At 43.2% G+C, this 23,414-nt stretch overlaps 1 protein-coding gene and 1 non-coding gene across 2 annotated transcripts in view; one reads left to right on the top strand and one right to left on the bottom strand.

Moving 5' to 3' along the window:
- Positions 1-14,899: 14,899 nt before the first annotated feature.
- Positions 14,900-23,414, top strand: part of LOC126198878 (glutathione S-transferase 1-like) — an 89,510-nt gene continuing 80,995 nt past the window's right edge. The window contains exon 1 of the mRNA XM_049935482.1: positions 14,900-15,011. The gene's annotated coding sequence lies outside the window, so the exon portion shown is untranslated. The remainder of the gene's footprint in view (positions 15,012-23,414) is intronic.
- On the bottom strand, positions 17,863-17,937 carry Trnai-uau (transfer RNA isoleucine (anticodon UAU)). The gene has a single exon. It is a non-coding gene; the product is annotated as a tRNA-Ile (tRNA).

Here is a 23,414-nt window from a genome sequence, read left to right as displayed (position 1 = left end):
CCCCCCTCCCCCCCCCCCCCGCCTCTCATAACGTTGTTGTGTTGAAAATTTGCTTTTGGCTTATATCCAGACTCAACCTATCGAAGTCTTCTTCCCCCGTTACTTCTAGAGCGGCTAAAATTACACCCTTCAATGCACTACGTTCAACTCTGCCATAGTTATCCATGCTAATTGGAACCTTGTATTCCCTATTAACATTATTCATGTGTGCTATGCTTCTGCACACAAAAGAGTGTGGGCCATCCAACTTATCATTGCTCGAGAGTGGCTCAACCACATACAAAACCCCACAAGACAAATCTGTAACCTTTGAAACCTACACTACCTTTCCCATACCAGCTGGTATTTTATCCTGCTGATCAGTCTTTAACAAACTCGTTTGTCTTCATGGTAGGTGAGCCTTGCGGCATGGCTTTGTTTGCAACTGTATCAACCAACAGAAATAATGTTCCACTGGGTTCAACTACGCATTGCCGAAGATCAATCCTAGCACGATTTTTTACGAGATAATCTAGCCCAAGGGTCAATGAATGTCCTTCACCCAAATGTGCTAGTTTTAGCAATAGCAGACGCAACATTATTATTGCGTACATTTCATGGAAGCCAAAGTCCCCTACTGCTCACTAGGCCCACACTAATAATGGACACATGCACACCCATATCCACAAGAAGCCTTTGTTTCCGTCTGTGTACTGACTCGTGCAGTGTTATGGGGCACTAGGACTGCTTTCCTACAGTCAAAGCATTGCTGTTTTGAGTTTAATGTCCTCTTGCCCCTACGGCGCTTCCCATTCTTCCTATTGTGACAATCCAATTCTCGGTGGCCCACTTCCCCACATTAATATGGTTGGCTACACTATTCCTCGATGTGGCTCTCACATCCACACCTGAAACATTTGACCCCTGCATACTTAGTGATTAACCGCTGGCCGGCCGCTGTGGCCGAGTGGTTCTAGGTGCTTCAGTCTGGAACCGCGCGCCTGCTACGGTCACAGGTTCGAGTCCTGCCGCGAGCATGGATGTGTGTGATGTCCTTAGGTTAGTTAGGTTTAAGTAGTTTCTAAATCTAGGGGACTGATGACCTCAAATGTTAAGTCCCATAGTGCTTAGCGCCATTTGAACCATTAACCGCTGCTTCGTGGTAAAATCTGTTGTTCTTGTGGTTTTCAGTCCTCAGACTGGTTTGATGCAGCTCTCCATGCTACTCTATCCAGTGCAAACTTCTTCATCTCCCAGTACCTACCGCAACCTACATCCTTCTGTATCTGTTTAGTGTATTCATCTCTTGGTCTCCCTCTACGAGTTTTCCCCACCACGCTGCCCTCCAATACTAAATTGGTGATCCCTTGATGCCTCAGAACATGTTCTACCAACCGATCCCTTCTTCTAGTCAAGTTGTGCCACAAACTCCTCTTCTTCCCAATTCTATTCAATACCTCCTCATTAGTTATGTGATCTACCCATCTAATCTTCAGCATTCTTCTGTAGCACCACATTTCTAAAGCTTCTATTCTCTTCTTGTCTACACTATTTACCGTCCATGTTTCACTTTCATACATGGCTACACTCCATACAAATACTTTCAGAAACGACTTCCTGACATTTAAATCTATACTCGAGGTTAACCAATTTCTCTTCTTCAAAAATGCTTTCCTTGCCATTGCCAGTCTACATTTTATATCCTCTCTACTCCGATCATCATCAGCTATTTTGCTCCCCAAACAGCAAAACTCATCTACTACTTTAAGTGTCTCATTTCCTAATCTAATTCCCTCAGCATCACCTGATTTAAATCGACTACATTCCATTATCCTCGTTTTGCTTTTGTTAATGTTTTTCTTATACCCTCCTTTCAAGACACTGTCCATTCCATTCAACTGATCATCCAGTCCTTTGTTGTCACTGACAGAATTACAGTGCCATCGGCGAACCTCAAAGTTTTTATTTCTTCTCCATGGATTTTAATTCCTACTCCGAATTTTTCTTTGCTTTCCTGCACTGCTTACTCAATTTACAGATTGAATAACATTGGGGAGAGGCAACAACCCTGTCTCACTCCCTTCCCAACCGCTGCTTCCCTTTCATGCCCCTCGACTCTTATAACTGCCATCTGGTTTCTGTACAAATCGTAAATAGCCTTTCGCTCCCTGTATTTTACACCTGCCACCTTCAGAATTTGAAAGAGAGTATTCCAGTCAACATTGTCAAAAGCTCTCTATAAGTCTACAAATGCTAGAAACGTAGGTTTGCCTTTTCTTAATCTATCTTCTAAGATAAGTCGTAGGGTCAGTTTTGCCTCACGTGTTCCAACATTTCTGCGGAATCCAAACTGATCTTCCCCGAGGTCGGCTTCTACCAGTTTTTCCATTCGTCTGTAAAGAATTTTGCAGCCGTGACTTATTAAACTGATAGTTCGGTAAGTTTCACTTCTGTCAGCACCTGCTTTCTTTGGGATTGGAATTATTATATTCTTCTTGAAATCTGAGGGTATTTCGCCTATCTCATACATCTTGCTCACCAGATGGAAGAGTTTTGTCAGGACTTGCTCTCCCAAGGCTGTCAGTAGTTCTAATGGAATGTTGTCTACTCCCGGGGCTTTGTTTCGACTCTGGTCTTTCAGTGCTCTGTCAAACTCTTCACGCAGTATCATATCTCCCATTTCATCTTCATCTACATCCTCTTCCATTTCCATAATATTGTCCTCAAGTACATCGCCCTTGTATAGGCTCTCTATATACTCCTTCCACCTTTCTGCTTTCCCTTCATTGCTTAGAACTGGGTTTCCATCTGAGCTCTTGATATTCATACAAGTGGTTCTCTTTTCTCCAAAGGTCTCTTTAATTTTCCTGTAGGCCGTATCTACCTTACCCTAGTGAGATAAGTCTCTACAACCTTACATTTGTCCTCTAGCCATGCCTGCTTAGCCATTTTGCACTTCCTGTCGATCTCATTTTTGAGACGTTTGTATTCCTTTTTGCCTGCTTCATTTACTGCATTTTTATATTTTCTCCTTTCATCAATTAAATTCAATATTTCTTCTGTTACCGAAGGATTTCTACTAGCCCTCGTCTTTTTACCTACTTGGTCCTCTGCTGCCTTCACTACTTCATCTCTCAAAGCTACCCACTCTTCTTCTACTGTATTTCTGTCCCCCACTCCTGTCAATTGTTCCCTTATGCTCTCCCTGAAACTCTGTACAACCTCTGGTTCTTTCAGTTTATCCAGGTTCCATCTCCTTAAATTCCCACCTTTTTGCAGTTTCTTCAGTTTTAATCTACAGTTCATAACCAATAGATTGTGGTCAGAGTCCACATCTGCCCCTGGAAATGTCTTACAATTTAAAACCTGGTTCCTAAATCTCTGTCTTACCATTATATAATCTATCTGAAACCTATCTCCTTCAATTGCGCTGCAATTCTAATAGATGGTTTTAAATCACTAGGATTCTCAATGTCAACTCTTCATGGCATTTTCGCGGATATTCTGCGCGAAAGGAAAGACTAACGTTTTGTTTTTTGCTTCCAGCAGTAATACCTCACGGACATTTACTTTCTGGTTTGGCTCATATTCCTGCGCAATGACTTTGCGAATTTTCTCTGAAAATATCTCCACTGACTCTGTACTTTTCAAGGACAAAGTAATGAGCTTCTCGAGAAAGAACCGTGTGTTATTCTGTTTTATGTAACGCTGAAGCGAATGTGCTTTACTGAGGGTCTCGTGATGCAACAAATGTGTCAAGGCTTCCACTCTTAAACGCAAGTTAACCGCACTAAGAGTTACTTCGTTTGTCCAACCTTTCATTGCACAATAGCTGTAACATCATTAACATCTCTCGTTGTTTTACCCGAAAAGGGATTTATAAGTGTGGCTACAGCCGAATTAAAAGAAGAAGCCACTCTCAACTCTGCCTTATTTTCTCGTGACTTACGCTGACCGATCCCGAGCCGGTTTCAAAGCCTCAAATCTACGAAGGAATTCCCCATTCTCGTATTTCTGGCGAGAACTTTCATTTGTTAACACACGAACTCTCTGTGTTAGTGGAGCTTTAGCTTCTGTACTATTAGCAGCACTTGTTTCTACCATTTTACGTACTTTACCTCTACTGTAATTGATACCAGAAACACAAATAACTCGCCAAAACACTAAAAAAACCTTGCAAATTACTTTTTCCTGCATATCAACACCCATCTACACTCTGAACAATCTCGAGCCAAATGATGACCTCACCTATAAATAAAAGATGTGGCCTCTGTGCGTGGAAATTAGTGCGCTGCAAGGCAGTAAAACTGTCGTCTTACTGGTGCTGTATTATCAGGTCTACCATTATCCTTAAACAGTGGAAGTTCATGGGTTTACATGGCTTCAAAACGTAGCTCTAAACATAACGTATGCATGCACACAAATTAAATCTAATACCTGTGAACAGATACTGAATCGAACAAAGTGAGACTCACTATACTCCACTGTGCTGAGCCAATCTTGCTGAACTGGAGATATGCCAAGAACCAATCCTTGCATGTAATTACCGAAATACCCAATTCTTCTACTCACTACCAAACCACAGCGTTCTGGCGTCGAAAGTTACCCAAATCGTAGCATTTGGTTGAGCACTTTTCGACGACACGTCGTTTCGGGAACACTCGGCCTATTCTACGTTTCATGATGGGTGAGAGAAATGGTGATGGAGAGGTCAGATTCACGCCAGGATGTGTAGTTAAACAGTGGTAGTATCGAAACGTGTTTATTCGGACACCATTATGGGTTCTGGCTGGTCTCAGGGCCACACTGCCTGGGTGGAAATGCAGCTGATTGCGGAATGTGCTGACGCCCCGATGACTTCAGTGGAATCCATTGTCCTGGTTTGGGCCTGGCAGCTACCATGGTGCTGTGTGTGTCACCAGCAGTGAAGTATGAGCGTGATCTGCTCAGGTTCTATGGAGTTATGCCAGTGAGGCACCCCTGTGCATACTCATGGTCCCCATGTCATGCACTTCGTTGTGATAGCTGACGCTGGTTTTTGCTTGCTGAGCAGCAATGCCCCAGTCACCCCCCCCCCCCCCCCCGTATTCATCCGCCTCAGGGGTCGCCCCGACAATGGCTGATGACGTCTAGGCAGTTAGAAGGCCATGAGGGTGTGCCTCCCCCCAGCCAGATCATAGACAGCTTGCATCCCTCGTCCAAAGTCCCTCAGAGGGTGGAAGGTGAACGCACACCAGCTTCGAAAATCAAAGAAATTCCCTCAAGTGTCACTTCCACCTTGCCGCAGATATGGCGAATCTCGAGCCAAAACTTCATGAGTTAATCAGTGGGGAGGTAGCCAGCAGATTACCAGAAGGATTGGCTGTGGTTTCTCTGATACTCAAAAACCTGTCATTCTCTCCAGTTCAAGATCCAGGCAGATTGGCAGCACAACTGAATGGCTTGAGCCCCTTTGCTCGATTACCTATACCCTTACAGCTACGCTTCTGACATAACCCTACAGGGGGGAGGGGGGGGGGGTGCAACGAGTAGGTTTGTCATACACTTGTCCTGTCAGCTTTTCCCAGCTTGCTCTGCCTCGAGCGCAGGTCGATAGGTCTGGTTAAATTTGCAAAATATGAGTTTCTTCGTAGCACGCAAGTAATCTGGGTTATAAGCTTTTGCTTCACTCCTGGCCACATGATGTTGTGGTGTCAGTGGTTCTGTACACCTCGGTCTTCATCAATGTTGCAAACACACTTGCCAGGATGTTTTGATGTAATGTCAACAATAGTGCACATCAACTGAATGGTTCAAATGGCTCTGAGCACTATGGGACTTAACATCTGAGGTCACCAGTCCCCTAGAACTTAGAACTACTTAAACCTAACTAACCTAAGGACATCACACACATCCATGCCCGAGGCAGGATTCGAATCTGCGACCGTAGCGGTCGCGCGGTTCCAGACTGAAGCACCTAGAACCGCTCGGCCACCCCGGTCGGCGCACATCAACTGAGCCGGCCTCAACTAGTTGGTGACAACTGCAAGAAACTTTAAAATAATTACAATTTGCATGCTGAATTTCTTTTGTGCACAGCAATATGGAGGATCATTGACAAGAACTAGATCCAGCGTGCTTTGCTTGAGGCGACGAGAACTTTGGAAATAACAGGCCAATGTCTCTCCAGGAAAAGGAGTAATGCCTCGAGCTGTGGCACATGCAATGAAGCGTAATGGTTGGTACCACTGGCTGGCCTGCTGTGCGGCACTAGCTCAAATCTGAAGCCAACAGTTCTTTAGAACTTAACTGTACTGAAAGATTCTTGAAATGGCTTGTTTGTTTTGTTTATATATTAAGGAATATTCATTGTTGTATAAATGCCAGCATTCTGGAATATTCGATGTTTGCATAAACAGATGTGCTCCAGGAGGTAAATTCTGTACTGGCTGTACTTTGGTGTCAGTAATTAACGCACTTTTCAAAGCATTGTACTTCATTGACAAACCTGCCTTCGGATTTGACTGTGGTTTCGATATGACAATATAAATTGTATTTCCATGATCTCTACCTTGGTACAAAATGTGTGATCTACACAACCTAGGTAATTAGGTGGAATGATAATGGTCATTTTTTGTACGAGAATGTATTAAATTCTTGACTGGGCTATAACATCATATCTTTATAAACTTCACAGTTCCATCAAATTCAGTTTTAACTATTTCTGTAGGGAAACTGCAGTCCTCCACTGTATCAATGCACCCGTTGACATTTAAACATAGTTTCAGGAATAGATCGAAATATTTTTGGAAGAAAACAACATTTCGTTTGAGGGCACCAGTATTGTTTAGTTATGCACTTTTATTTATTTTTGACAAATTCACTTTCTAAGAACAACTGTAACTGGTATCGACCCACACTGGCCGTCTTAAAATGCCACATTAGGAAAAATCAGAAGGCCTATATTAAGACATTAAAACAACTAAAATATTTCTTTGCTAGATCTACTTCTGAGTTTAGTAATTTACAACTGAAATATTCTTGGTACAGACCTATGGGTCATGGGCAGCATTTGGTGAACAAACATTCATGCATTGTCAGGCTCAACACAATTCCAACAATTAAGGAATTACATTGGCACAGCTGGGTGTACTTTCATTTCCCTGCTCATTGCACTAGATGTACGCATTCTCCATAAGACAAATATTTACTTGTGAAAACAATAAAATGGATCAAAGTTAGAACAAAAGTTTAATCAGTTATTCGCAAGGTATAAAAATAGAGTGCAGGTCGTTAAACTAATAAAACCTTATATAAAACAGAATAAAGTCTTTATAATAAGCAGAACAAAGGAGCGATAATTATGGTACATATTTCTGATGGTTATGGTGTGTGAGCCGTTAGTTGTGCACAACACTGGCCATAAGCTCAGAAGCGAGAGGACGCAGCCCAGACGACAAGGATGGCATTCCGCTGCAGATAGCAGGCACTCCTCTTCGAGCTGTGAGGTGATTACGTTAGCTGGGCAGATGACCGGGAGTGAATAAGTGGCCCAGATGGCTCAGTTAAGCACTTAGACACAGAGAGGTCCGATGACCAACTGAACAGTGCATGCAGGGCAAGTGAGTACCTCAGCTGAAAAGACTGTCATAAATGTTGAAATATGCATCTCTTGCAAACTCATTCTGCTCAGTGGGGAGTTTGTCCGATCTCTTCTGTTTCATAACCTCCACTTCTTCTAAAATCCAATCGTTAATTTTTTTTCAGCTTTGCCCAAAATATGCAATTATTCGTCAAGTGTCTCCTTCGGTGTATGTGCTCAATGCTGTTTTATTGCTGGCATAGCCGTGTTCCTTAAAACTCCAGTCAAAAGACCTGTATGTCTGGCCAATACAGCTTTTTCTGCAGTTACACTGTGTTATTTTATAGGGCCCAGATTTTCCAAATTTATCATTCTTACGCAAGTTATAACACAGTGATGTCCTGAAGGCAATTTTAACCCAATTTCTCCGGAATGTTTGCTCAATGTCATTTGATGTTTTGCCTAGATACCTCATAGCAACGTACTTTACCTTAGTTAAAACAGGCTACATGTTGTTTATTTCTCTTCTTTACATTCTTTTAAATTTTGTTACATATGTCGAACAGATATTTTAATATTTACGACGATCTATTCAGTTGAGGTAGTCGCCACACCCTGCATGTAATGTCCAGTTGAAAATGGGACCTACCTGAGACTCAGTGCTGCATTGTGCCATCCGGTCCACAGATTCACTTCTGAGCATCTTCCCAGCTAATGCAAACACCTCACAGCAAGAACACCAATGCCTCTTGATTGCAGCAGAATGCCGTGATTGTCATTCACGCCACGTTGACTCTTCTGAGCTAATGGCCAATGGCGTAAACATCTAACACCTTGAAGTGCAGCGCCCTCAGCCATCTGAAATATTTATTATAATTATCGCTCGTTTGTTTCTATTGTTGTCAACACTTTGCTCTGGTTGGTTGGTTTCGGGGAAGGAGACCAGACAGCGAGGTCATCGGTCTCATCGGATTAGGGAAGGATGGGGAAGGAATTCGGCCGTGCCCTTTCAGAGGAACCATCCCGGCATTTGCCTGGAGTGATTTAGGGAAATCACGGAAAACCTAAATCAGGATGGCGGGACGCGGGATTGAACCGTCGTCCTCTCGAATGCGAGTCCAGTGTCTAACCACTGCGCCACCTCGCTCGGTCACTTTGCTCTGCTTTAAATATTTTACTACTTTAACAACTTGTACTCTGTTTTATATTTTATGAGTAACTGACCAAACTTATATTGCAACTTTTATATATTTTATTGTTTTCTCAATTAAAGATTTACCTTATAAAGGACGTGTGTATTAATGCAAAGAGGGAGGAAAGAAAAGTGCGCTTGATTGTTTCAATATAATTCCTTGATTATTGGTATTGTGTTCACTCTGACAATGCATGAACATTTCTTCACGAAATGCCACCCATGGACCATAGGTATGATCAATATGCATTTTAATTATTCATTACTTAACTAACAAGTAGACCTGGAAAAATATTTTTGTTTTAATATCTCAATATAGGTTTTTTACTTTCTTCCTTTTGTAGTACCTGAAGATGGCCAGTGTGGGTCGAAACCGATTATGATTCTTGATTAAGCCAAAACTGGAGATGTTGTTGTTGTTTTGGTCTTCAGTCCAGAGACTGGTTTGATGCAGCTCTCCATGCTACTTTATCCTGTGCAAGCTGCTTCATCACCGTATTCATCTCTTGGTCTCCCTCTACGATTTTTACCCTCCACGCTGCCCTCCAATACTAAATTGGTGATCCCTTGATGCCTCAGAATATGTCCTACCAACCGATCCCTTCTTCTAGTCAAGTTGTGCCACAAACTCCTCTTCCCCCCAATTCTGTTCAATACTTCCTCATTAGTTATGTGATCTACCAATCTAATCTTCAGCATTCTTCTGTAGCAGCACATTTCTCTTCTTGTCCAAACTATCTATCGTCCATGTTTCACTTCCATACATGGCTACACTCCATACAAATACTTTCAGAAACGACTTCCTCGCACTTAAATCTATACTCGATGTTAACAAATTTCTCTTCTTCAGAAACGCTTTCCTTGCCATTGCCAGTCTACATTTTATATCCACTCTACTTCGACCATCACCAGTTATTTTGCTCCCCAAATAGCAAAACTCCTTTACTACTTTAAGTGTCTCATTTCCTAATTTAATTCCCTCAGCATCACCTGATTTAATTCGACTACATTCCATTATCCTCGTTTTGCTGTTGCTGATGTTCATCTTATATCTTCCTTTCAAGACACTGTCTATTCCGTTCAACTGCTGTTCCAGGTCCTTTGCTGTCTCTGACAGAATTACAATGTTATCGGCGAACCTCAAAGTTTTTATTTCTTCTCCATGGATTTTAATTCCTACTCCGAATTTTTCTTTTGTTTCCTGCACTGCTTGCTCAATATACAGATTGAATAACATTGGGGAGAGACTACAACCCTGTCTCACTCCCTTCCCAACCACTGCTTCCCTTTCATGTCCCTCGACTGTTATAACTGCCATCTGGTTTCTGTATAAATTGTAAATAGCCTTTCGCTCCCAGTATTTTACCCCTGCCACCTTCAGAATTTGAAAGAGAGTATTCCAGTCAACATTCTCAAAAGCTTTCTAAGATAAGTCGTAAGGTCAGTATTCCCTCACATGTTCCAATATTTCTACGGACTCCAAACTGATCTTCCCCGAGGTCAGCTTCTACCAGTTTTTCCATTCGTCTGTAAAGAATTCATGTTAGTATTTTGCATCTGTGACTTATTAAACTGATAGTTCTGTAATTTTCACATCTGTCAACACCTGATTTCTTTGGGATTGGAATTATTATATTCTTCTTGAAGTCTGAGGGTACTTCGCCTGTCTCATACATTTTGGTCACCAGATGGTAGAGTTTTGTCAGGACTGACTCTCCCAAGGCTGTCAGTAGTTCTAATGGGATGTTGCCTACTTCCGGGGCCTTGTTTAGACTTTGGTCTTTCAGTGCCCTGTCAAACTCTTCACGCAGTATCATATCTCTCATTTCATCTTCATCTACATCCTCTTCCATTTCCATAATATTGTCCTCAAGTACATCGCCCTTGTATAGACCCTCTATATACTCCTTTCACCTTTCTGCTTTCCCTTCTTTGCTTAGAACTGGGTTTCCATCTGAGCTCTTGATATTCATACAAGTGGTTCTGTTTTCTCATAAAGTCGCTTTAATTTTCCTGTAGGCAGTTTATATCTTACCCCTAGTGAGATAAGTCTCTACATCCGTACATTTGTCCTCTAGCCATCCCTGCTTAGCCATTTTGCACTTGCTGTCGAGAAACATGTTAATGCGTACTATCGAACAGGCACATATTCAAGCTGAGTGCATTATGTGAGGCGTCTGAAAGGGAACTAAAATTGTTTGTGCATCATGTCAGGCAGGTGAAGGTGTACACCCCCTGGGTCTAGAGTATATTTATGTATTCTCAGAAACGCTTGTGTTAGATCTATTGAGATAGCAAGTGACTACTTCCCTGAAGTGTAGACGCATACGTTGGTGGGGCTGATGCCAGGGCACTCTCGAGGGGCCTTTCGACAGTTTGCATGCAACCTCTGAGCTGGGCAGAGCCCTCTGTTGTGAGCTAGTAGTCAGCCAACACCTCTTGTGGGGCCCCGTGTGAGACAAATGCAGTGCATAGTGACCATGTGGCATTGTCTGCAGTGATTGTTAGCTACTAGGAAGTGTTAGCACCCCGCAGACGTCTGTGTAAATGTTTAAACGCGGAATAAAACATTCCTAATTGTTTTAACAAATAAAACACCTCCTCCCTAATCCTGATAATGTTACACACATATCTGACGGCGATGGTGGCAGAGAAGGTGTAGCCCCGTTGCGCTACATTGTCTTAAAGCGTTAAATACAGAGACTTTACACACAAGTGTACAGCTCCAAAGTGTGCGTCATAGCTGTCTAGGTTATGGGGAAGGAGGATGGCTGGGAAAACCCGGTCAAAGTTCAAAATGGTTCAAATGGCTCTGAGCACTATGGGACTTAACAGCTACGGGCATCAGTCCCCTAGAACTTAGAACTACTTAAACCTAACTAACTTAAGGACAGCACACAACACCCAGTCATCACGAGGCAGAGAAAATCCCTGACCCCGCCGGGAATCGAACCCGGGAACCCGGGCGTGAGAAGCGAGAACGCTACCGCACGACCACGAGCTGCGGACCCGGTCAAAGTAGGTCAGGGGAGTGGGGAGGGGGGAGGAAATGGTCTCCTCATCCACTACTACTGTAGGTACTCAGTCCAAATATCGGTTGAATTTTGTATGAATATCACGCGTGGCTGATTCTAAGTGACTGTCACAGTGTCATACGAAATGCTAAACTGTCTTGAAATTTCAGACACTGCACACTGCAGAAAAATGTTCAGTGTGGATGGCTGGAAATCTGAGGTATTAGGTTTAGTCATCCGTGCAGAGGTCATACATTAGACATGCAAAGGGAGAACATCACTCCCCACCCCCTTCCTGCCGAAAATAAGTTGGCGTCTTGCGGCGGCGCGGTGCGATGAATCTCTTCTCACACGCACGCCTCCTTGAAGTTACTGAAATGTAGTTTTCAGCCGGAAAAAGCTATAGAAGAAACAGCTGCATTAAAATTGGTTTTGACTGTGGAATGTTAATAACGGTTAAATAAAAGTAAGCTTGCATACATCAGTTACTGACAAGCCTTATTGTAAGCTGTACAAAGTCTGAAGTCCAAACGCACACATCATTCACAATATTGGCCAGTTTATGGTAATTACTATCCTTCACCGAAAGTTTAGAAACGGCTCAAATGTTGGTATGATCAGTCTCGCGTAACAAAATATTCAAGTACGCGGGTAAGCAACACGGCAGGCGAAATTCACTTATTTAAAATGTCACCATAAGTTCTGATTTCAACACGCATTAAATTCAACTATCTTCCACACCTTACAGCACTTCTCAAATATTTTGGTAACGAAACATCACCATATTAATAATTTTCGTCGGAGCACCTATCAAAACGTCTGATCACAATGAGATCAAGCCCTGGCCCTACTCATCTCTCTACGCAAAAGAAGTTTCTAGTTCCCAAAATGCAGGCGAATATGCTAATTTCTGATTGGGAGGGAAACATCACAGCCAATGAATGGGAAAGCAGCATCAAACCCGCTTAATGCCTCGCATATGTACGGAAAGAATCAAAATTTGTCACTGAATCAGAACAGTAAATTAATATAAATAAATTCTGAAAATCCACAAATAAAAAACTAATTCCCTCTTAACAAAACTACTTTAATGAAATCGTGATCATATTTCCTCAGCACCATAAACTGACGAAACAGTTTATAACCAATTCACCAGTACGAATGATTCACACACACATATCATTCTCGAACAATCCTCACGAGACCAGTTACTTCAATTTATAGTATAAGAGCTTCACATAAAACATTATTTCACATTCACACCTCCATTCACTCATAACTGTGCACAATTATAATAGTAATTAATAAACATTAGTAAGGTGGCTATGATTTCGCACCTTACAAGCACTCGTCCACATACTTTGCCGTGAACTACAACATAATTAGATATCATTTGATAGGTTGTACATCGTGTACATGAGTATTTAAAGGAGACTGACATTGTCACGTACGCCTCATAAGTAATTGTTAACGCTTATTGCCGGAGTGTCTTTATTATCATACTAGTAGAGGTTGGAACGGCCGTGGAAATGAAACGGCAGGCGGAATTCAAGCCCTGGGTGGAAGGCCCACACAGGTGTGTTGGTTCTGCTTCAACACAGGAAGTGGCAAGAGGGACGTTGGGACACATGAGCGCTGGGCCACAATAAGGTCGCGGCCGGCAGGTAGTGTAGCCGGACGGGAATGATTATACTTCAGAAACTACGAAAATCTTGGACGCAGCTGAAAGGAACGAGGAAGCGTCACCTCGGAAAGCATGCCGGCTGGGCTATTTTCCAAGGATTTTTATTCAGATGCATACCATTGTACGAGTATAGGTTTTTCCTCGCAAGCTTTCCGCGCTGGACGACAAAAGACTAAAATACGGTTGGTCGGCGTTCAGAAGAATCTGTAGAGAGGGAGAATAGTTCGTGGTTTCGAGAATATGATTCGTTTTCGAAATTACGAGGGTGAGTCGAGTCTTGCTGGGAGGCCAGTGGTGGAGAGACGAGGTCTTCCGTTGTGAGCGCTGTGTGTGATGGTCGCTCGATATCATCTTTGTTGGTACAGACGGACTTGCTGTCCCTGCTCTCAGGAGAGTTTATAGTTAGATCAGTTAGGCACTGTACTGTTGCGAACCTATACGATTCTGGACTTCAACCCCGGGTTGGAAGTCGTCGTTGAGGACGCAGCGTTCAGTAATTGAGAGCACTTCCTCGGCCTATACATACGTTGAGACATTGTCTGAAATCCGTGCTTGTGGCTGGGAGTTCGCATTTCTCGTCTGTAGAACTCAGAGAGGAGAAGACAGTATTAGAGTATATTTGTCAGAGAACCGCCTTCTGCCGTCCTAGTGTTTGAAAGAGTTTATTTGTGGCTGGAGTTCTTCCATCGTCGTAGACGAGTACGAGAAACATCACTTCGACGCACCGGACGCAGTAAATACGGTGATATCACAAATTGCTTCAGTTCATTAGGGCTATAAAAGCTAAACAGCTGTGATCACGTTAGTTTATTTCCACTGAAGTTCCACAGCATCACAGATCATCTTTGAAATTAGTGTCTTGTAGTGTTTGGTACATAGATGATGTCAATCATTTCGCGTTATTGATATTAGACCGCGCAGTCATAATAAAGGATTAGTTGCCTTGATCATTCATTTGTGTTTAGATTATAATTTATAGAATTAAGAGATCCTAAGATCTGCTTCAGGGGGTAGTGAGACAGGGCCAAGTCTTCATTTTAGAGTTTATTATTTTCCGTTGCGCACATTCATTTTACACCCGCCTGGAGTCGCATCTTGGACAATTAGACATTAAACAAACAGAACCGCAAGTATACTCTGCGGTATTCTGACTGCAGCTCAAACAGTGCCCGTCAGCTAGTGACCTCTCCTAGACCACACAACAACTACATACTCCCGGGTATCTGATGCCACCTGCCCTGCGCGTCACTCATATTACGTGTTTGTTACGATGTAAGTAAGGTGCTGCGCCTCAGTGTCAGCTTGTCAGATGCAGCTTACGTCGCAATATGTGTACGAAACTACGGCTTTACTTACGTACATTTGTACTTGTGCCGAGTCACTGTAAAAAGCTTCCAGTTGTTCGACTGCTTTTATCGCCTCGGCGTGACACAGCGCTTCCCCCTCCACGGCTCGTAAACAAGCGGCGATAGCGGCACGTGCTAACAGCCGACACTCGTCTGCAGTGCTCCGTTACCCGCCAGGCGAAAGGTAGCGCACGCTTCAGGGTCAAGTCTTCCTACAGTTGTCAACAACTTCAACGTAAGTCACTCACATACCACCGGCAACATTGTGTTCATGCTTCATATTATAAATGCTACAAGATCCAAATAGGTCCCACGAGTACAAACGTTATATTCATTCACTGCGACCTTCATGAGAGTTTCGTCTTTTTATGGTCGTAAGGAACCGCACAAAGACACGGACAAAATGTATACTTGTTGTAATCATTGGCCGCTCTCTTTAAATGTGGGTAAACGTAAGATACTGCCTATAACGAAGAGAAAGAACGGTACCGTATCTGATTACGAGGTTAATGGTGAAGATCTTGAGCACCTTACACGATACAATACACGTATATAGGGCTAGATACTAAGAAGTGGTATGTTATGAAACGATCACATAAAATCAGTATGACGGAAGGCGAATGACAGACTTAGACTTGTTGGAAGGGATGATCTGTATTCCAAGAAAACTCCGTGAACCTTATTGCGCCCGCCACCATCGTATATCTTGCTTAGAGAGAGTGAGATTAAGATAAGAGAGACTGGGGCATATACACGTTTAGGCATATAGACATTTTCCATCACACAGTATGCAAATGTGCACTACTGGCCATTAAAATTGCTACACCACGAAGGTCACGTGCTACAGACTCGAAATTTAACCGACAGGAAGAAGATGCTGTGATATTCAAATGGTTAGCTTTTCAGAGCATTTACACAAGGTTGGCGCCGGTGGCGACACCTACAACGTGCTGACATGAGGAAAGTTTCCAACCGATTTCTCATACACAAAAAGCAGTTAACCGGCGTTGCCTAATGAAATGTTGTGATGCCTCGTGTAAGGAGGAGAAATGCGTACCATCACGTTTCCGACTTTGATAAAGGTCGGATTGTAGCCTATCTCGACATTGCTGCTCGCGTTGGTCGAGATCAATGACTGTTAGCAGAATATGGAATCGGTGAGTTCAGGAGGGTAATACGGAATGCCGTGCTGGATCCCAACGGCCTCGTATCACTAGCAGTCGAGATGGCTCTGAGCACTATGCGACTTAACTTCTGAGGTCATCAGTCGCCTAGAACTTAGAACTAATTAAACCTAACTAACCTAAGGACATCACACACATCCATGCCCGAGGCAGGATTCGAACCTGCGACCGTAGCGGTCACGCAGTTCCAGACTGAAGCGCCTTTAACCGCACGGCCACACCGGCCGGCGCAGTCGAGATGACAGGCATCTTATACGCATGGCTGTAACGGATCGTGCAGCCACATCTCGATCCCTGAGTCAGCAGATGGGGACGTCTGCAAGACAACAACCATCTGCACAAACAGTTCGACGACGTTTGCAGCAGCATGGACTATCAGCTCGGAGACCATGGCTGCGGTTACCCTTGATGCTGCATCACAGACAGGAGCGCCTGCAATGGTGTACTCAACGACGAACCTGGGTGCATGAATGGGAAAACGTAATTTTTTCGGATGAATCCAGGTTCTGTTTACAGCATCATCATGGTCGCATCCGTGTTTGGCGACATCGCGGTGAACGCACATTGGAAGCGTGTATTCGTCATCGCCATACTTGCGTATCACCCGGCGTGATGGTATGGGGTGCCACTGGTTACACGTCTCGGTCACCTCTTGTTCGCATTGACGGCACTTTGAACAGTGGACGTTACGTTTTAGATGTGTTACGACCCGTGGCTCTACCCTTCTTTCGATCCCTGCGAAACCCTACATTGCAGCAGGATACAGAAAATGTTCGACTGCTGCCCTGGCCAGCACATTCTCCAGATCTCTCACCAACTGAAAACGTCTGGTCAATAGTGGCCGAGCAACTGGCTCGTCACAATACGCCAATCACTACTCTTGATGAACTGTGGTGTTGTGTTGAAGCTGTATTGGGCAGCTGTACCTGTACACGCCATTCAAGCTCGGTTTTACGCAATGTGCGGGCGTATGAAGGCCGTTATTACGGCCAGAGGTGGTTGTTCTGGGTACTGATTTCTCAGGATCTATGCACCCAAATTGCTTGAAAATGTAATCACATGTCAGTTCTAGTATAATATATTTGTCCAATGAATACCCGTTTATCATCTGCATTTCTTCTTTGTGTAGCAATTTTAATGGCCAGTAGTGTAAGAGGAAAGAAAATAGGTCATCTTGGTGTGACGTATTCTCCGTGTCCTCAATACAATGTTATGCGGTATAAACGGGATGATTTAAAGTCATGTCCCATCGGACAAGGCTACATCAGTGATTCAGTAGTCGTATTCAGGGATACGACAGGGACGATCATCCGAAAGTCAAGAGACCATGGGCTCTAAAATACATACCTTAAGAGCTATGAGCACTTATTTACGTTCGATTCTGTGAAACGAATCTTTTCTAGTGCAAGGTCTTTGCTTTCCATACTTTCGGAGGAAGTAGTGAGGACCAAAACAAGAAAAAAATGTCTAGTAACCATAGACTCTAAAATGCTTAACTTATTTAGTAGAACTTATTTAGTAGAACAATTATGTTTCGTAGTAGCGAAGATGAAGAAGTGTTCCTAGCATTTTAGAACCTATGTTTACTGCACTTTTTCCTTATTTTGGTCCATATTACCATTTCTCAAAATATGGAAAGCAAAGAGCTTCCAATAAAAGAGACTTGCTTCTCAGTATCGAAGATGAACAAGCTCTCGTATTACCTAAGGCATCCATTTTAGAGCCCATGTTGACTAGATTTTGTGCTTCGAATGATCGTTTTCTCATATCCCTAACTACCATTTCGTCCTGTGGAGCAAGACTATTAAATCACCAAAATATATTTGAAATTAGAATTCAATATTAATACCTTCAGCTGCTGACGGGCGTTGATATACATCAACGGAGACAGGTGAAAATGTGTGCCCTGACCGGGACTCGAACCCGGGACCTCCTGCTTATATGGCAGACGCTCTATCCATCTGAGCCACCGAGGGCGCAGAGCATAGTGCGACTGCAGGGACTATCTCGCGCACGCCCTCCGCGAGACCCACATTCTTACCTTGTATGTCCACACACTACATTCGTAGTGTCCTACCCATCAGATGGATAGAGCGTCTGCCATGTAAGCAGGAGATCCCGGGTTCGAGTCCCGGTCGGGACACACATTTTCACCTGTCTCCGTTGATATATATCAACGCCCTTCAGCAGCTGAAAGTATTAATATATAAGCTGCGGTTCGTCAATGGTGTCTGTCCTTTTGGACATACCCGAAAGAACAGACACCATATCCATATAAGAAATTACATTTGGTCCTATGCGACATGGGTTCTGATTCACCCTATACACTAAGGTTACCAAAGTCATGGCATACCGCCTAAAATTGTGTCGGACCTCATTTTGCCTGGCATACTGCAGCAACTCGACGTGGCATGAACTCAAAAAGTTGGGAGCGTCTGCAGAAATAATGAGCCATGACGCATCCGTAGCTGTCCATATTTGCGAAAGTGTTACCGGTGCAGGATATTGTGCACGAACTGACCTCTCACTTGCCACCATAAATATTCATTGGGATTCATGTTGGGCGAACTGCGTGGCCAAACCATTCTCTCGAATAATCCAGAATGTTCTTCAAAGCAATCACAAACAATTGTGGACCTGTGGCATTACATCGCTGGTTTGGAACATAAAGTCCATGAATGGCTGCAAATGATCTCCAAGTAACCGAACATAACCATTTACAGTCAAAGATCGGCTCAGTTGGATGAGAGGACCCAGTCCATTCCACGTACATAGCTTGTCCAGCTTGGGTACATGGCTTCGTGGGGTATGCGCCTCGCTCAAATCCTACCGTCATCTCATACCAGCTGAAACCCAGCCTCATCTGACCAGGCCACAGTTTTCCAGTCGTCTAGAGTCCAACTCATATGGTCACGGGTCCAGGAAGGGCACTGCAGGCGTTATCGTGCTGTTAGCAAAGGCACTCTTGTCGGTCGTCTGCAACCATAGCCCATTAGCGTCAAATTTCCCCACACTGTCCATACGGATACGTTCGTCGTACGCCCCACTCTGAATTTTGCGATTATTTCATGCATTACTGCTTGCCTGTTAACACTGACAACTCCACGCAAGCGCCGCTGCTTTCAGTAGTTAAGTGAAGGCCGTCAGCCACTGTGTTGTCCGTGCTGAGAGGTAATGCCCGAAATTTGGCATTCTCGGCACATGCTTGATACTGGATCTCGGAATATTGAATTCCCTAACGGTTTAGGAAACTGAATGTCCCATGCGCCTACTCCAACTACCATTTCGCGGTCAAAATCTGTTAATTCTCGTCATGCGGCCATTATCACGTCGGAAACCTGTTCAATGAATTACCTGAGTACAAATGACGGATCCGCCTCTGCACTGCCCTTTTACACCTTGTGTACGCGATACTACTGCCAGCCGCACATGTGCATATTGCTGTCCCATGACTTTTGTCACAGTATATATGCAGCTGTAGAACTAGAAGTCACATTTTGTCTTACACGTTACATAATGCGCAATGAAACTGTAAGGGATGTCCGGAGGAACAGTATCCGAATATATTTTTAATAGGGCATGTGTAGGAGTAACAGATTTTTAGTAACTTTAGTCTGAATTTGGCGGCTGCAGCGGCAACCCTTAGAAGATACAAATTAGGTTGAACTGCGACTGTAGGTAGTGGCTAAACACCGATTTAGTCTTCCGGACACAGGCAATGTAATTCTTAACCTTTGTTGCGTACTTGGCTTAACGCACGTTTGCTATATAGTGGAACACACTCAGCATTAATTTTTTTAGATACGCCTATTCACGAAATTTCAGTTCTTGACATATTTATGGACAATTATGCTCTTCTTATAAATAAAAGCGAAAAATGGCGTCGTTACAGACATCCAGCCTATGTTCTACTAGTGTTGAAAATAGAAGAATTCACAAACTGTTCTGTAACAGAAATGCTGTCACTCTACTGAAGTGAGAATTCTTGAGAGCATTCGTTACCTCGTTTACCAGCCGCACGCGACGACTAAGTAAACAGAGAGCTACGACATCTGTTTGCGCAACGACTTTCGTTTCTGGTTCAAATGGTTCCGAGCACTATGGGAGTTAACTTCTGAGGTCATCAGTCCCCTCGAACTTAGAACTACTTAAACCTAACTAACCTAAGGACATCACACACATCCATGCCCGAGGCAGGATTCGAACCTGCGACCGTAGCGTAGCGGTCACGCGGTTCCAGACTGAAGCGCCTAGAACCGCACGGCCACACAGGCTGGCTTTCGTTTCTGTGTACGTTTAGTTGTAAGAGCCATCGATCTGTTTATACCATGCACAGTAAATTTTAACAAAAAATGTGCGTCGCAAGATATTGCAATCTGAACCAATTGTCAAAATATGCATTATTGCTCACTAGATAGCACCAGCAATAGTTGGGATGTGGAAACGGCTGGGCATACGATTCATTGTTTCGAACCTGGATTTGCAAGTGCCGTATGGTATTAAGCAACATTCCATCATTGTGGGTATAAAATGTGATCCGCATCCTCGCGCTGATATATTAATTTTTAAACAATTTCTTATTATTTAATCAGATGGTGCTGCTAGGTCAACGACGGTCGCATTCGGCATCTGACCTAGGTCAACGAAAGTCGCATTCGGCATCTAATGTCTCTGAAATCTCTTTGGAAATTTGTGGTAAGAACTGTGGGACCAAACTGCTCAGGTCATCGGTCCCTGGACTTACACACTACTTTATCTAACTTAAACTAACTTACGCTAAGGACAGCACTCACACCCATGCCCTAGGGAGGACTCGATCCTCCGCCGGGGGGGAGGGGGGGGGGGGGGGGAGCCGCCAGAACTGTGAAAGTCGCCAGAGACCGGCAGGCTACCCCGCGCGCGGTTCTGAAATCTGTAATTGAAATTCTGCATCATGTTGTGATTAGAGCATCACCACACTAAAACAAATTTTCTCACTACTCCTCTGTGTGAATACCACGTTAGAGGGTACTGTTATGAATCATTTGTTCCAATTCTTTAAAGACATGGCAGAGGAGTGAACTTTTTTTTTTTTGGTGCTTTCGGCGTTTTATTAAAATTGCAACTAGACCTTTGCGCCACATTTTCAATGTAGTCAATTGTCCTGCCTGCGGTGGCCCTGTACGCGTAAAACTTTTTGTTTTCTTACCTGTTGAGAATCCTCTCACAGTTACAACAGTAAGCTGTTTATGTTAACTTGCCCCAACATACGACGCAAGCAACCGTGGATAGTGCTGCTTCATTCACTTCCACAATTTATACATACATGTTGAACAATTATCATAAATATTGGACGAATTAATTTCGAGTATGGGCATTAGCATCGGAAAACTCAGACAAACCTGTGGTAACACTAAGGAGCAATGAAAATTAGTCGCTACCTAATAATACTCAACCTAAAACACAAGAGCAATGAGAATTAATCGGTACCTTATAATATTCGAGCTGAAAAACAATTTTGAACTATAGAAATCAATACTAAGAATTGTGAATGATACAAATTTTGAAAACACTAGAAAAACGATAAAAATAAAGAAAAAATGGAATATATCAGAAAGAAAAATACTGAGAATGAAGCTTGGATATACCTTTGAAGAACAAAATTATTATGGATTTGCAAAAAGAAAAAAGTAACAAGAGAAAGTGCTGTTTTCCTGAGAAACGTTGAACTACTCCCGTTGTTGTTGTACGTGCTGATGTAAGTCCCAGTGGACGCTGGATTACGCTACAGGCCTTGAAACCTGACCGAAAAACCTTATCTGCAACAGGAAATGTTATATTTTAATTTATCGTCAATAATAACGGTATCAGACTATATCGAGGCTGTTAGATGTGGTGGTCAACACAGTAATCCAGCTGGACCATGCTCGTTCCACTATCTCTTCGATAGTCCAAGAAACCATAATATCTGCGTAGTCTCCACGTTCAACCCGACATGTCGTTGATTGAAAATGTATGGAACTTGGTTACGGTGCGACTTACGAACTCACACTCAAGCGCGGGCTCCTTAATTTTACTATCAAATTATCTTTTATTAAATAATTTCTTTTCTTCTGGGTTCGCAACCTGTATAGAGTCTTCGCTGTTCGTCGCGGCTTTGTTCTAAGCGGTACTCATCTCTGAAGACAATTCTACTCGAGTGAATGCGATTCCAGGCCGAAGATGTATCTGGAGATGTCTCGGACAGCGACAGGACACCAACCTACAGTCGCCCACCATAACTCCCGACAACCAGGAGTGACGGACTGGGGTTCCAATTCTTTTTATAGCATGCACAGTGGTACGTCGACAATGTTCTACGCCAGGTTTTGTTGCCCTTCATGACAAGCCATCCTGGACTTACATTCCAGCAAGAAAATGCCTGCCTGCACATAGTGGCCAGCAAGATCACAGGGTCTCTCCCAAGTTGAGAACAATGGGCAGGGCTCTCCAACCAGTTCGTGATTTTGACAATCTAACGCGTCAGTTGGACAGAACTTGGCACAAAATCCTTTCCGAATAACTGCTTGCAGAAGGGCCTGGGCAGACCAAAGCGTTACTGATTTGCTCTAGTTGTGAAGCTCTTTCTCTTGAATAAATCTTCTAGTGTTTTTGAAATTGTAATCAGTTGTATGTCTCTACATGTGCTTCATATCCCATTCGGATAATTTCTTCGTGGTCCGTTGAAGTTTTATCTTATATTGTTACTTACGTCTAGACGGAGTGACGTCCATAAATCATCTTGGAATGTAAGTTCTTTTATGTACTGCGCACACACGAATAAATATCCGAATGACATCCTAAATGAACAGACGGACCTCAAGCATGGACATTATCTGGGAAACTTCACTGCATAATATAAAAAGGAAATGGATAAATACAACACGATAACCAAAACACAATAGATAACATTAAGATCGCACATCTACATAATGCACAATATCTCCGACAAAAAACATCTCTACCTTCGATATAATTTACTTGCAAACATAAAGCGTCGTTGGAAAGATCTGTCATTTTGTAACTGTCAACAAATAACACGAAATTTCCCTATTTTTTTGTAGAAATAGGTGACCTATTTTAAGAACATAGTACCTGAAAGAACTTACCTTACAAGATGGTTTATGGACGTCACTCCATCTAGGTGTAAGTTTAAAATAAAATAACGTAGTACTATTACATAAATGTAGAGTAAAATGATATGTATAGATGGAATGTCAAGAGCAACAATGGCAAATATACCGAAATAAGCTTGTCGTGACCTTGCGTAATCAACACAAACTACAAGTTTGCAGCTAATTTTGTCAAAAGTATTCTTTCTTTTGCTACCGCCTTTATCCCGCATTGTGCGCAGGGTCGGCAGGGTTAAGTACGGAATTGGCATGGTTAATTTTGAGGGGTGGCCGGATGCCCTTCCTGCCGCTACCCCATACCCC

Source organism: Schistocerca nitens, chromosome 8 (genome assembly GCF_023898315.1).
Source record: "Schistocerca nitens isolate TAMUIC-IGC-003100 chromosome 8, iqSchNite1.1, whole genome shotgun sequence".
NCBI lineage: Eukaryota > Metazoa > Arthropoda > Insecta > Orthoptera > Acrididae > Schistocerca > Schistocerca nitens.
Note: the sequence above shows the minus strand (reverse complement) of the source record. Positions and strands in the feature narration are given on the sequence as shown.